Here is a 15,979-nt window from a genome sequence, read left to right on the forward strand (position 1 = left end):
ATAATCCTTAAATAGGAGGCAGCATCTGCCCTAAGAAAAGTGTAAATTGGTCCCCTACAGTTATTGTGAGTGGCCTGGCAAAGATGTTTACCTGGCTGGGCATGGATGGCTTTCTCATCACTCAGCCCTCTCTCCTTTGTTTTAACATCCTTTTCCCTTCCACGCTTTAAAATTCTTTTCCTCCTTTAAGTCCCAGCCCAAATTTCTTTTCTTTTTTTTTTCTTTTTGAGATGGGACTCGCTCTGTTTCCCAGGCTGGAGTGCAGTGGCATGATCTTGGCTCACTACAACCACCACCTCCTGGGACCAAGCCATTCTCCTGCCTCAGCCTCCCGAGTAGCTGGGACTACAGGCACACGCTAGCACGCATGGCTAATTTTTGTATGTTTAGTAGAGACAATGTTTCATCATATTGGCTAAGCTGGTCTCAAATTGACCTCAAGTGATTTGCCTACCTTGGCCTCCCAAAGTGCTGGAATTACAGGTGTGAGTCACTGTACCTGGCTCCAGATTTCACCTGTTATTTATCAGCTATCTGAATGAGAGGCTTTTCGGAGCTTAGCCTCTTTCTGCTTCCCAGCAAAATGGCCGCTTCTCTGTGCTCACACAACACATTGGACTTGTCGTGGTAAGCTTTACTTACTTGCTGTGCACATCTTTTTCCTCTTGTCTGTGAGTTCCTTTTGGTACTGTCTCCCTCCCAGCATGTTCCTAGATTTTCAATAAATGGAGGAATGTTAGTCCTAAGTAGCCCAAGTTATGCTAGGTCATGGAGCAGTGATGCACTAAATGGCAGCCTGTGGCCATGAGCAGCCAGACCCCTTGGCTGCCTGCCCTTGGAGAGAAACAGAGTTGTCAACTAGACCCTGGAAACCCCAGGTAGCCCTGCCCTTGGCATGCAGACCAATATAGGATTGAACATTATCTACAGGTAAAGGCAATAGGAACAAACAATAGACTTCCCCAATGGGCAACCTCAACGAGATAAAAACACCTCTCAGTGGCATGAACATTTGTTTTAAAATGCAGTTTAGGTTGAAATAATTTTGATAAAACCTTTTACATCAGTGCACTTGAGTTTTCCCTACACTTCTTAGTAAGTTGGGTGCTTTGAGAGGTACGTGGATTGGCTTGAGGTGATCTTGCATTATCCTGTGGTTGGGAGTAGAAACCCTCAGGGCGGTGGCTCACCTGACTGTTGCAGCCAAAATGAGAGTTGGGTCCTTTCAGGAGCTGCTGGGTGGCTGAATTCTCTGATGCCTGGGGTGACACTTAAATCTAGCCAAAGACTACTTTGACTAGGAGATTGTGGTCTTGAGGTTTTGCCCCAGCCTTCTTTCTGCTTCCATGTTAACACTACAGATTGTTCAGCCTTCCAGTTGCCATGCTGGGTGTTTGCAGCACTAAAGCAAAAGAAAGAAGTTGTCTTCTGGTTACTGCGTGTGCTTTCCACAACCTAGTAGAGGTTCCCGGTCAGCAAGTGCCACATAAAAGTAGTCGTTTTGCTGCTTCTACGTGGTGCTAAGTCACAGCTGTACAGCTTCCTGAAGGGGCATTGAGTGAAAGACGAGGCAGTTAAGGAACCTTGCCTCCCAGTTGACCCTCTTCAGGGTCTTCAAGTTTCCCAGGGCTTGGATAGAAGGAGGAGTTCAGCTTTGCCTGAGAATGTCTAGTCTCCATGGAATCAGTTTGTCTATCATACTTGAAAAATAAGCTAAGAAAATACATTGAAATGAAAAAGCCCAGTTGTTAAAATTTGCATGGGTTTTAGCAGTCTTTGGAACTTGAGATGTTACTGAATGTTTGTGTCACTCCATCCCTGAAGAAGATGCTACTGGGCATTTGCTGGGTCTGGTCTCCATTCTGGCCCACGCTGGGAGAGTGCCTGCGTCATAATGAGCTGCAGTTCACCAAGCTTCTAGGAGGTATCCGATCCTCAGAGCCCCTCTTGTTTTATAATGCAGTTCTAATCATGTTAAAAAAAACAGCAACCATGGGCCGTGCGCGGTGGCTCATACCTGTAATCCCATCACTTTGGGAGGCCAAGACAGGTGGATCATGAGGTTGAGAGATGGAGACCATCCTGGTTAACTTGGTGAAACCCCGTCTCTACTAAAAATACAAAAAATTAGCCAGGCATGGTGGCACACGCCTGTAGACCCAGCTACTCGGGAGGCCGAGGCAGGAGAATTGCTTGAACCCAGGAGGTGAAGGTTGCAGTGAGCCGAGATCGTGCCACTGCATTCTAGCCTGGGTGACCGAGCCAAGACTCTGTCTCAAAAAAAAAAAAAAAAAAAAAAAAAAAAACCAGCAACCAAGAGGAAGTAGGTCAAACCCCTGAGCTGCTTGGCTCTAGGGTGTGTGTTCAGGCTCACTTCACAGAGGTCGCTAGTTGAATCTTGACTACCCCATATCTACAAAGTCCAAGAAGTGGTTTAGTTTCTGAATCTCCTTAAAGCTTCTGAACTTTTATATGTTTTGGACTTGTTAATAAGGTACTGTGTTTTCATTTGGTGAAATGTTTACTGTTTCTAAAGATGGGACTGCTAGTGCCTTATTGGTTGAATTTATATGTCAGGGTGTGTATTTTTAATACAGCTGCTTCTGCAGATTGGCCTTGATCCAAAGACACTGTCCAACATGGGCCCCCCATGGGTGTCCAGGATTGACATTTGGGAAAAATCAGAGCAAAGGCAACTAGCAGACACAGTAGCTTGTCTCCTGGTCTGGGACTCCAGTGCCATTAGCATACTGGGCTCTGCCTCACAATTTTGTTTATTGCTGAAATGCCTGGGAACCAGGTATTAGTACAAAGATTAATATATGGCACATTCTCCCTCAACCTTTGATTTTTTTATTTTCAGGCAAAGCCTTTATCTTTAGCTGTAATTCCTTAAAGAGGAAACAAAGTCTCTAAAACAGCCTTTCAAGTTTCATTGCAAAGCTGCACACATATATTGACATCTCTGGGAAGAGTTTGCTCTATTCCATTTCCAAAGCACAATCAATGCATAATGTAGGAAATGCCTTTTACTTGGACCAGGTAGCTTGTCAGCTGTGATTTGTTGACCAGTTTGTTTTATCTACCATAGGGGTTTTGTTGTTGATTTCAAGAAAACGTGCAGGTACTTGTTTCCAGGAAAAGTTGATTTTAAATGGAATATCTTAGACTTTTTTCCTTACAAGAAGATTGGCGGTATTGTTTCATCACTATCATGTCCCCTCTCAGTTAGGAAATGACTGTTTCCTGTTCCTTAGGGTCTTTTGAACAATATGCACCTTTTTTTTTTAGAAGGAGGTCCTTTGGCTAAGTAGTTAATAGGAGCAACATTTCCAAATAGGCAGAAGACTGAAAAGAAGTCCTCTTCCATCTTTTTTAATGTTAAAGAGTAAATATTCTGCATTCTATATGATTTCTTTTCCCTATAGATCATTCTTATGTTGAGCAATGTCTGAGGCTTCTGAAATCCTGTTCTCTCAGGTTTCTTCTTCAAAACTTGGGAAGACTTGGTTGGTTCCCTTCAGACCTCCTCCACTGATGCTTATCTTTCCTGACTGTATTTCCTAATGGGCAAGCTTTGGGACTCACCTCACCTGCATTTCATCTGCTTGCTTAACATGACTGCTAAGGTCCTTCTTCCCTTTATGGCCACAATCTGAAAAAGAAAACAAACAGCTGAAGCTCTCCTTGCAGCCCAGCAGGCTGGGGAAAATAGTTCTCATTCCCCTTGTTCCTGGGTTCAAAGTGCACTTAACATTTTATGGGGGTGACCAGCCCTCCCAAGGTGCTGGTTTGAGTGGGCTTGTGTTTTAGCCTGGTGGACAATTAACCATGTTGACCTCTTCCTTTTTGCCATTGCCTTTCTGGCTGAGTTGACGCCAATACTCCGAGTGAGAAGGGGCTGCTGCTCCTTTGAGCAGAGCACCAGGGAGGGGTGGGGAAACATCTGATCTTGTTCAAAGGAGATGTCTCTGAAGCATGAAGATTGAACTGATTGTGACCCCACCCTGGGGGAAGGAGACAGTCTCTCTGGAGAACAGACCAGGAGGAAGAAGCCGGCAATTACTACTCCCATTGGCCTGTGGGTCTTCAGGGTCTCATATCAGTTTAAAAGAGAGAGAATTGGGGCTGAAGGTAATAAAGTAGGCCTTAAATTAGAGGAGCAGGGGGTCATTTTATCTAATTTTGTGGTTGTTACTGAGGAATAAAAGGCAGAGGAGATAATTTCATTAGCCCTTTTCAGATCTTTATCACAGCAAGATGGCATTTTGGGATCAGCAGAGCCACACAGGGACTGCCCATGTCTCTCCTGGTAAAAACAAGAGCTAGATTTCCAGTGTGCAAAGGAGGGACCGGGAGGCACAGTGACCCTTCAGGGCACTGTGGTCAGGAACAGATCATGTCTCTCACCACGGTGAGAGGTTAGTGGCTACAAGTCCTGATATTGGACTCTGCCAGATGCTCAAGAACATAGCATTCCATCTGAAAATGAAGAAATCTACCAGAGAAATAAGATTCTGCAGAATTGGGACTCTGTCTTGCTTCTGAGGAAGGCTTGCGGGTCCTCTGCTGCTGACTTGATTTATTTGGAGCATAGGGGTCATCAGACAAATTCCTTTGAGCTGAGCATTATTGGTGTGTTCAAACCATGTGGTAGAGAGTTAGCAGAGTCAGAGCTGGGCCTTCTGTGGGATGAACGCAGTTCTGTTCATAGTGAAAGTGCCTATCTAGGGCTTCATAAACGCCCTGCTGAGTAGGCAGGTATTTCTGTTCATGTTTGCACAGAGGCAGAGAGGGCCTGTGACTTGCCCAAGTTCTCCTCGTAGGGAACTGGGGAATCTGGATTCCATCCCTGGACTTCTAACTTTGAAATTAAGCTTTCTGTGATCAAAATTACTAGAAATAGAGGAAAAAGAATGAGAAGGAGAGCAATTACGAGTTCAAGAGAAAGGAGAGAGAAGTAATGGTGACAGACAGTTCTTTGTACTGGCCACCAGCTGGCACCATTCCCCAAAAGCATCTTGTTTTTTTTTCTTGGGCGGGGGAGGTGGGGGTGCGGGGGTGGGGGTGGGGGGGGAAGCAAAGTGACCAGGGGATACAGGGAAAGTGGGGGAGGGTGGGAAGGGCTCTTGGAGTGTTGACACAGCCCTAGGCAGATGATGGTGAACTTCGAGGGCCTGTGCATATCATCACAAAGGACACCCAGCCTTTCCCACGTCTGTCTTCATTCACAGGCTTATTGTCTCATGTCTGATCACTTTCTTGTCCTCAGCTCCTCCCTCTCTACTGAATACATTTATGTCTGCTTACTATATTTGTTTCTTTTGTTTTGTTTGTTTTTTTGAGATGGAATTTAACTTGTTGCCCAGGCTGGAGTGCAGTGGAGAGATCTTGGCTCACTGCAACCTCCACCTCCCAAGTTCAAGCAATTCTCCCGTCTCAGCCACCTGAGTCGCTGGGATTACAACAGGTGTGCACCACCTCACCTGGCTACCTTTTGTGGTATTAGTAGAGATGGGGATCTCCTGACCTCAGGTGATCGGTCCATCTAGGCCTCCCAAAGTATTGAGATTTACCGGCATGAGCCACTGTGCCTGGCCTGCTTATTATAGTTCAGCTTAGCTCTGAAGAAAAACAACTTCTCTTGAGATGTGCTCATAAAGACCTTCACTACTGTTAGGTACATTTAATCATAGCTTAGGTTCGTATTGTGCTTATACAAATCTGTTCCCTGCATTGATTGAGGAGCTGGTATTTTCCTCTGCGGGTTGGTGATGGAGACTGTGGACCCCTCCCTTTCTGGTGGATGCGGTGCCCTCAGGAACTCCCAGAAGGCAAGACTCCAACCAGGGGTTCTCCTGAAGTGTCTGAAGGGAGTTGCTCAGGGTAGGGCATGGAGAGGGAAGATGCGCACTTGATCCCTTAAGGCTTCTCAAATCCTGTTCGGTAATCTTCGCCCCTCTCTATGTGGATGCAGGAGTCCTCTTGCTTTGGTCACGTGCTGCTCCTTTTCCTTCAGGACTGTGGCTAATCAGAAGCTGGCTGTACTTCAGTGTCTCTTAAAAGGTTTTTTCCCTGGCTGTGTTCAGGATGTTGAAGTGCAGTGTCAGAAATGATGTGAGTTGATGAAGAAGAAATAAACAAACCCAGGCAGCATGTGAGGAAGGCTTGGCAGGCCTGCTCCTGTTTTTCTTTAGTTTGAATCTGAAGGAACCAGATTTTCTCATTGGAAGGAATGGGGCTATGAGGGTCCCTGTGCCTCAGAGCCTGAGATGTGCATGCCAGTGGGCCTTCTGGACTAGGGCACCAGTTAGTTTAATAACTCTGGGATGAAAATGTGTAGTTTATGGTTGGCAGAATGGAGAGAAGTCACATGGCTGCAACCTGAGCTATACATATGTGAAGTTAAAATAGCATCTGTTCAGGGAGGTGGAACATTCCAGAATGCTTCAGTGCCCTCTTGGCGCCAATGCAGAGAGTGGAGAATAGGAAATCTGGGAGGGACTTCACAGAGCTTCCTGTCTAAGCCCCTTAATTTCAATTTAGGACACTGAATAACTTGGCTAAAGCCCTGTGAGGCCAGGGGTCCATGCCTGTCTTGTTTGTTCACCTTCATACCTTTGGTGCCTGGATCGTATTAGGTGCTTAACATGCAGTTTAGTGAATGAATGACATAAATGAAGAAGCGACTTCTGACTCCTAATCCAGTGCTCTCTCTGAGATATTTGGAGGCAGAAAAGTCTGTAGAAGTGGTGCCAAACAGCTTTTATGTAGTTGAGCCTATCTTGAGATTTTATATATAGGTTAGAAAATGGAGATGTAGCAAAATCAAACTGGCTCCTTGAAGGTAGTGGTGGTGAAGACAGGCTTGCCCAGGTGTGGGGGTGGGTAGGAGGCAGGATGGCCACTTTGCTCAGCAGCTGGGGCTCCTTTCACATTGGATTCTGTGTGAGGTGCTGCTTAACATGGTGAGACACCGTCTCTACTAAAAACAGAAAAATCAGCTGGGCTTGGTGGCCAGCACTTGTAGTCCCAGCTACTCGGGAGGCTGGGACAGGAGAATTGCTTGAACCTGGGAGGCGAGATTTCAGTGTGTTGAGATCGTGCCACTGTACTCCAGCCTGGGTAACAAGAGCGAGATTCCATCTCAAAAAAAAAAGGAAACCCAGGGTGGTAAGCCACACCACCACTTCTAGGCTGGTAACTCAGAGCACTGCTGTTTGTTTCTCTCTGTTAACTTCTTGGTTAATTCACAAACAAGAAGAGACTTAAAATTACAAGTAAGTTTTAAAACTTAAAATAGTTATAGAAAAGTAATTCAGGATTAAAAGTTGCCAAGGGAATTTGTAAAATCAAGAAATGTTATTTAAATTTGCAAACTCTGATCTGCGGAGATATTATTGCTTACTGCTTGATAGGTTTCATCCACCTACTCTGGGCCTGCCTCTCAGCCTGGCTAGGGATGTGTCTCTTTACATTGACCTTCAGGCTAAAGCCTGATATCTAGGGGACAGAGTGCTTCCTCAGGAATCCTTGGCAGCTGACCATTTTCAGGTGGAATTCATGTGCCTCCTCTGGGGCAGAGAACACAGTTCTTCCTGGAAATCCCTTTCACTGGCTCCCCTGACTACTGCCTGTGCCTGCTTTATACAACCCTTCTCACTTCTCTCCAGGGGATGTGTAGCAGACAGCCCAACTCCCGGTGGGTCAAAAGACAAGCTGCAGTCAAACCCTGATTGATGACTACAAAAAGAATCGGTTGGGTTGTGGCTTCTGCTCTGTATTAAAGATCACAGGACTTATTGATCTAAAGCTGGTAGACTCTCTGCAGGCCAGAGGTGGGTCTGAGCCGGTCGCCAAAGCAGCAAGAAGAATGACTGTTGTCCAGGCTATTACAGCTTGAATGAAGAGTGTATTTCATCTTGCACTGTGGTATTAATTGTTACTTTGTCATTTTGGGGAAAACCAGGCCTTTAGGAAGTGAGTTAGTGGTAGTGTCCTTATAGTCTGTGTTTGAACTTCTTATCCAGGCTGTTCTTTGGCACTGAGCTTGTTCTGTTGTGTGGTGCAAGTATAGTGCTTTGGAAGTGAATAAATGGTAAATGTTTACTTGAACCCGAAATATACTGTGTGCAAAGCCATGCAAATTAGAAACAAATTAAGAATACATATGTGTTGATTAAAAATGGCTTATTTGGATAATCTAGTTTCATTCATTTATTTACATGTGGGGAAAACTTGGTTATTCTCTTCAGGATTCTTGAAAGTATAAAAAAAAGTGAGGTGGGAGTGCCCAACTTCCCCAGCTATGAACCTTAAGCTTTTATGGAGGGTATTTTAGAATGCACACTCTTTAGTACAAGAGTTTCAGCATTGCCTGTGGATAAAGGCACACCTTCTGCTTATTTATATACCTATATTATTGTATATGACATAGTTTCAGTGCAATAGTTCTGTCTCTCTCTTTTTAAAGCAGTCTTATGGGGGTCTATAACCACAGTGGCAGAAAGAAAGTTAATGGAGATTTGTACAATAGTGTTCATGTTTACAAAATTAAATGCTGAAATGTGATGGAATTCTATATTTCATGGGATTTCAACTTGATATAAAAATTAATGTTGTTAATGTGATGGAATTCTGTATTCATATGATTCCAATCTGCTATAAAAACTAATGTTAATAAGCAAGAAGATTGGTTTATATTCGTAGTTTTCTTCCTGCAAAGTCAAATAGTATACATGCATTTGTTAATGACTCCCCAAATAAGGTCTAAATCACAAAGTACAGTTTTATATGGAGTGGGAGTATAATAATCAAAGTTTGTGGTTATTTTGTAAGAATTTGCTCCCGTTTTTACAATGCAAGTCAGAGAAGTCTTGATGTGTCCCATCTTTTCTTCCATTTGTGTCTTCTCTATTTTCCTCTAGATGATTTCCTCCCCGTTACACATACTCTTTTCCCACAGCCTGGATAAAACCCCCAATCATCACCCCAGTTTCATCCCCCTTCTTTGCAAGGCCTGACCCTGTAAGGGTCTTCAAGTTCTTCCTCCAGCTAGATAATTCCCACTGGTGTCTCAGTCTGTATCTTCTGGTCTTTTCTGGATCCCATTTATACCTCACAAGCGGCTCAGCTCACCCTGAATCTAAAGAGCATGCACTTTCTGTAGCCTAAAAATGTTAATGATTAAATACAAGGGTTAGATTTTGTCTGGTGATTATTGCAGCCCCTTTAAATATTTTACCAGTTAAAAAACATTAGAGAGACTTGTCAGGTTCCTTGGAGGAAGAGAATGCTTGGTAGACAGCCCCTCCCAGCCACATTTTGCCACAGTGAGGAAGAACTGAACTCTGGGCAGAATGTGTGGTGTGTGATGGGAAGACCCAGCCTTAAGAGTCAAGCAGGCTTGGGGTCCAGGCTGTGCTCCCCACTCCCAGGACCTCAGGCAAATTACTCTTCTCTCCAGGGCTTAGTCTTCTCATCTGTCAGGTGGGGATAATCACATCTACTTCATAAAATTGTTAAGAGGATTAAATGAGGGAACCTATGTTAAGCATACCTGGAATTTAGTAGGTAGTCATTGTCACTGCTAGTGTAACAGGAGGAAGTCTGCTTTGAGTAATCCAGTGCCTTTGGAAAGTTTCTCCCTAATTGTTACCCCTCAGCTGAGGTGCTCAGAGCATTTTGGTAGCTGATGTTGTTTTAGGCATGTAGGGCATGTAAGTGCTGGTGGCACTCAGCCACTTTCAAAGCCTGCTTCTGAGTGTCCTGGAGCTCCTGTGTAGTGTTCCTTCTTCTCCATAGGAGAAATGCTGGAGACTGGCGTTTACCAGGGCTTCCTATGCTTTTAGAATCAAGGAACTTCTGGAGTGTGTATTTTGACATGAGTTAAAATTAATAGAGCCCTGTGGTCAGATTTCTTAGAGAGTGTGTTTCTTGGGAGGAACACTGACCAGTGAGGGCCATTCTTGGTGGCTGGCTGCTTTGTGGGGCAGTTAGATTCTACTTCATGGACCAACAGCTTAGTGGAAGGGGAAGGCAAAGCCAAAAAATTGCGTAAAATGTATTTATGTTTGTCCTGAGAGAATAGCAGTGTATCACACACCATTAACAGGCCTGGCCTGCTAACTATTCTGCACTGCAGTTTGTACCAACCCAGCAATGCAGTAATTTATTTCACTGGGGGAATTGTGGTTTTATGTGCCATGTATTGGTGTCATTGAAACCACGTTTTAAGGGTAAAATAGCAATTAATGTTTAGAAATGGGAAATAGCTTTACAAATTTGTGGTGGAGGAGACCCAATAAAAATGACTATCAGGAGTTTTCCAAAGGTGAACCTAAGAGTTTATAAATGGCATTTTCTGTCTGGTAGCTTGACAGCTTTTGATTTGTAAGTTAACCAAAGTACAACTGCCACAAACAGAGCAGGGTGTGTGTGAGAGAGTATTACTGTAAGGAAGAAAGTAACTCCACAGAGATGCAGGCAGGCGTCTGTGCTGCTTTAGGGATGGGTAGAGAGGTCAAGGATGTGTTTGGTCAGATTACACCCTGTCTGTCTCTTCACTGCAATTGTTCGCTGTCTGCAAAAAGAGCCAGCATTGAAAGAGCGGCTGTTCCTCTCTAACCCGGTGTTTGCCTGCATCCATGCATAAGCATTTCAGCTCATTATCTTACGAAACAGAAGACCAGAGCCTGTGGGAGCCACTGAATACTGAATCCTTTAATGTTTGTTTTCTGTCTGTATTTATAGTATGACTGATGAGATTGGGGCATCTAAATTAAAAGTGACTCCTAAGGATTCAGTTGAAAGATGGTTTCATGATGAGAATGATGGTTTTACCTGGGTAGCGGAGGTTGCAGTGAGCGGAGATCAAGCCACTACACTCCAGCATGGCTGCGAGAGTCTGTCTCAAAAATAATAATAATAAAAAAAAAGGCTGGGTGTGGCGGCTCACGCCTGTAATCCCAGCAGTTTGGAAGGCTGAGGCGGGCAGATCATGAGGTCAGGAGATCGAGACCATCCGGGTCAACATGGTGAAACCCCCTCTCTACTAAAAATACAAAAATTAGCTGGGCGTGGTGGCACGCACCTGTAGTCCCAGGCTGAGGCAGGAGAATTGCTTGACTCTGGGAGGCAGAAGTTGCCGTGAGCTGAGATTGCGCCATTGCACTCCAGCCTGGGCAACAAGAGCGAAACTCCGTCTCAAAAAAAAAAGGAGTTTGAGAATGATGGTTTTCTGACTTTTAGTAGGAGAACTCTTTAAAAATGAGTTATTTCAGTGGAGCCACAGCATATGTGCATTTAACTCATAAAAATTAAACTGTACACACACAGTCCAAAAACAGAGAGAAATCAGGCTGAGAATAAAGTGGAGCTGCTTGCAGTCTGCTCCGTTAGAGTGGGTGCCCTAGGGTGCCCCAGCACGGGGTTTCTCAGCCTCGGCGCTCGTGGAGTTCTGCGCTGATCATGTGGTGTGGTGGGTGCTCTGCTGTCCTGTGCACCCTAAGCGGATGCTTAGCAGCGTCCCTGGCCACCACTGACTAGATGCCAGTAGACCATGAAAAGTGTCTCCAGAACTGGTCAAATACATGTGCGCTGGAGGCGGGGAGGAGGGTAGAGCTGTCTGGGTTGGGAACCACTGCCTTGGCGTGAGGCTCATGGGAGGTGCTTTTCAGTCTGTTGCTCCTTTAGATGATCTCTGTTGGAGGTCCTCATTGATCATTGTTGTAGATTATCATTCATAGATCATCGTTGCCTTTCTATGATTGAATAAATTTTAAAAATTAAAAACTGAGTCATAGCGAGTATAAACTGTAAACTGTAAAGGATAAGTTGGAGATGATGAAAGCATTAGATTTGCTCCTCATGGGAGAGCAGCCTCATTGAAATATCTTCTAGAAATTTCTAAAGGCCAAAGCCATATAAAGAAAAGTGATTGGGACTGGCATGGTGGCTCACTCCTGTAATCCCAGCACTTGGGGAGGCCAGGTGAGTAAATTCCTCAGGCCAGGAGTTTTATACCAGCCTGGGCAACAGAGAGAAACCCCATCAACACCAAAAATCTACAAAAATCAGCCGGGTGTGGTGGCACACACTTGTAGTCCCAGCTACTTGGGAGACTGAGATGGGAGGGTCGTTTGAGCCCAGGAGGCAGAGTTGCAATGAACTGAGATTGAGCCACTGTACTCCAGCCTGCATAACAGGAGATGTTGTCTCAAAAAAACAATAGTGATTGGTCCACTGATACAAATCTTGGCCTTGTCAGTTCAGATTTTTTGGTGATAGTGGGGCTCATGGCCAATTTCTAAAGTCTAAGTCTGTATAATACCTTTGTGCTGGTCCCTCCCAGTTTGGACCAATTTTCTGAAAGGCAGGCATTCTAGTTCTTTCTTCTCAGGCTCTGTGTCCCAAAGCAGGCCTTTCTGAATGTGTGTGTTCAAGTCTCAATGCATGTTATCTTTAGAGTGTTTGAATTTCTTTTTATACAGTATGGCTGGAGAAGTTTTGGATTTTAAAACCGGTCCCTCTCCTTGAATCTGGGTGGACTTGTCAATGCTCTGACTGGTAGAGATGACAAAAGTATGTACCACTGGACTGATTTCTAGGGCCAGTCATAGAGAGCCATACAGTTTCTGTCTTGTGGGAAAGAACACTGCTCTTCAAGCCCTGAGCTCCTCTTCCTAAGTCCAACTCCTCTAAGACCATCATGGCAGGAGAGACCATACTGAGGAGCTCCAGTGGATGGTCTCTTCTGGACCCAGCCTTCTAGCCACCCCCACTGACATGCAGACAAAACCTCTAGACCAGCCTGTCCAGCGGCCGAATGCTGCCTGTGGCCTCTGCCATTTCCACATGGAATAGAAGCACCACCCAGCTGCTCCTTTCCCAAATTCCTGACTCACAACATGTGAGACACCATTAAAAGTTGTTTCAGGTGACTCCTAAAAAACAAAATCAGCCCTTCATCTGGTGCTCTTCTGAAATTACAGAAGCTTCTTAAGAGATAATTTGTTGATCTTCCTGAAGATTTTTTTTTTTTTTTTTTGAGGCGGTGTCTTGCTCTGTCATCCAGGCTGGAGTACAGTGGTGTGATCTTGGCTTACTGCAACCTCAGCCTCCTGGGTTCAAGCGATTTTCCTGCTTCTGCTTCCCAAGTAGCTGGGATTACAGGTGCCTGCCACCACACCTGGCTAATTTTTGTATTTCTAGTAGAGATGGGGTTTTACCATGTTGGCCAGGTTGGTCTTGAATTTCCAGTCTCAAATGATCCACCCACCTTAGCCTCCCAAAGTGCTGGGAGCCACTCTGCCTGGCCCCTGAATTTTTTAAGAGTTGTCATACCTGGGAATAAGTTTTGCTCCACTCTGCAGACTTTCATGCCGCTTTGGCATAGTCTATCAAACTATTAACAAATATTTTAATTTTAATAAATCTTGCTTATGACAACTATTTTTTGTAAAGTGGAGTTGCTCTGTTTAATCCAGACAGTAGGGTCAGAGCCCTGCCTTCACCTGGTGCCCTCTCCTAAATTATTGCTCTCATGCTGTAAGGCAACTCTGTGGATCCTCCCTGAAGCTCACAGCTTGAAAGAGCTTTGCAGTTATTCTTTTAAGATGAGATCAGCTTGTCTGAAATCCAGTCCTGGGGTTGGAAGCACCCTAAAAGGTATGTCTCCTGGAGGTGAGCAGTATTAAAGTGTAGGTTTGCATCCATGGATGCATAAATGGATGTCCATGTGCCCACAAGCAGGTAGAACAAACTATCTGTTAGGCTGGGCTGGTGAGAGTGGAAAAATAAATAATGATTCAAACTTCTCTCTTTCTGAGAACTAATAGCTATCACATAAATGTGGAGTTCCTGTCCCTTTTAAGAAACTAGGCTGGGCTCAGTGACTTATGCCTGTAATCCCTGCGCTTTGGGAGGCCAAGGCAGGTGGATCACCTGAGGTCAGGAGTTTGAGACCAGCCTGGCCAACATGAAGAAACCCTGTCTCTACTAAAAATACAAAAAATTAGCTGGGCATGGTGGTGCGTGCCTGTAATCCCAGGTACTCAGGTGGCTGAGGCAGGAGAATTGTATTGGGAGGCAGAGGTTGCAGTGAACCGCACTCCAGCCTGGGCAACAAGAGCAAAACTCCATCTCAATAAAAAAGAAACTCTAGAAGTGGCATAATTACTGTCATTAAAAGGGACTTGTGACACATAAGATTTTGAGGCCTATCTAATGAGTTCTCCCAGAAGCTAGGGTTTGCTTCAAGAAAGTCAGAATTAACAATCCATATGCAGGGATCTTTTTCCTTAATTAGGGCGGGTGGGCTGGGTAAGCTGCCTTTTTGCAGATCTCTGCCGAAAAGCAAACTAGTCCAGGTTGTTAGGACTGTGGACATCAGCCATGTCAATGTTAATGCTGGGGTCAGTGAGAAGAGTCGGACTCATATCAGGAAATGTTGGCTGAGGTGTTGCAAGGAGAGCAATAGTTCTCTCCTAGCAAAGGCTCTGAAGGACTGCCAGTGAGAATCACATGTCCTTAGACTTCCCACATCCCTTCCAGCATCCTTTCCTTTCTCCTCTGGGACACATCACACAGCACAAGGATTAGGGGAAATGAGCATTTATTGGCATGGTGTTCTGAAATCTGGACAGCCTTGGAGTTCTTACTGTAACTAACCCCTTTCTGTGATTTGTATGTACAATGTCTTCAAAAGCAATTTGTAGTCAGGGTGGTCAAAAAGAAAACCTAGGAAAAGAGGTTGGATTGCCAAGGGAATGGGAGGATAAGGAGGAGAGGAACAGAGGGCAGAAGGAAGGAGGACAAGAGGGAGGAGTGTGGGTGAGCAAGTTGTGGAAGAGACAGTGCAACTGTTAGGTAAGCATTTCTGTTCTTAGGATCCTAGCACTAGCTTTGCAGAGGTAACCTCTCTGCTGTGTAGTCATCTGAGTGAGTCACCTGTGATTAGTCTTCCCAGAACAATGCCCCGTCAGATGGTTGAGAAGAGAGGGCAGGCTGAGGAAGAGTGTGGGTGTTGTATTTCTTGTGTATCCATCAGCTCGACCTTCTTAGTCATTTATTCTTATGAAGCCAAATGACTGGCTCCCTTATGATAATATAGGTTCTTCTTAGCCCTGGTATGAGGTTCTGAATCAAATTTTATTTTGTATTTTGGGACAATCTGAGTTCTTTTAGATTAGGCTGAATAATTGGAAGGGCATCTCAGGATGTCTCTGTCAAGAGACTAGATTTGTAGATGTCTGGCAGGTCATAAGTTAATTTGAGAACTTGTGCTTAGAGTTTATGAAAGTGCAGATGAAGAATGCCTGCCATATATGGATTTGTTTTTAGGAAACAGTTTTCTGTTAGCTGCTGAGCCCTGATGACTTTTTAAAAATTTGGATTGTTTTTAATCTAATTACCAGTTTAAGATTATGTGGTTTGATGTAGAAAGAAGGAAGAAATCTGTTATGTATCTTCCTTTTGTCTCTTCTTTCTTTTTTTCATCTTCTTTGCTTGCTAACAGTTATTTCTTGCTTAAATTTTCTTGCTGACTTTTGATTTCGTCTTCTGTTTATCATGATGGTTCTCAACTGGGACAGGACTCTTCTCATCTCCTCTCTCCTTTCCCCCCACTCTACACACCACAGGCTTTTGGCTATGGGAGGGGGATTGGTCTGCCCAAAGGCTTTCAGTGAATAGAGACCAGGGATCCTAAATGCTTGTAGAGGCATCACACCTGAAATGTTAATACTGCCCCATTGTAGGTGGAAGTCAAAGTCTCTTCTGCAGTATATGGTGGAGAGAGTCCTGGATGTTGATTTTAAAGTGTGATTAGCTAAGATAAAACAAGCTAGTAATGTAGCAAAAAAAAAAAAAAAAAAAAAAAAAAAGCCCAGGCTTGGAGCCAGACTGCCTGGATTTGGAATCAGCACTAACAATTACCAGCTAGGTGATCTTTGGGAAGTTACTGGAAGAACTTTCAGTT

The 15,979-nt window shown here is 44.5% G+C and overlaps 1 protein-coding gene across 4 annotated transcripts in view; it reads left to right on the plus strand.

Moving 5' to 3' along the window:
* The window catches only part of LHFPL2 (LHFPL tetraspan subfamily member 2), a 155,438-nt gene that overhangs the window by 17,146 nt on the left and 122,313 nt on the right, over positions 1 to 15,979 (plus strand). The window lies entirely within an intron of this gene.

This window comes from Callithrix jacchus, chromosome 2, assembly GCF_049354715.1.
Source record: "Callithrix jacchus isolate 240 chromosome 2, calJac240_pri, whole genome shotgun sequence".
NCBI lineage: Eukaryota > Metazoa > Chordata > Mammalia > Primates > Cebidae > Callithrix > Callithrix jacchus.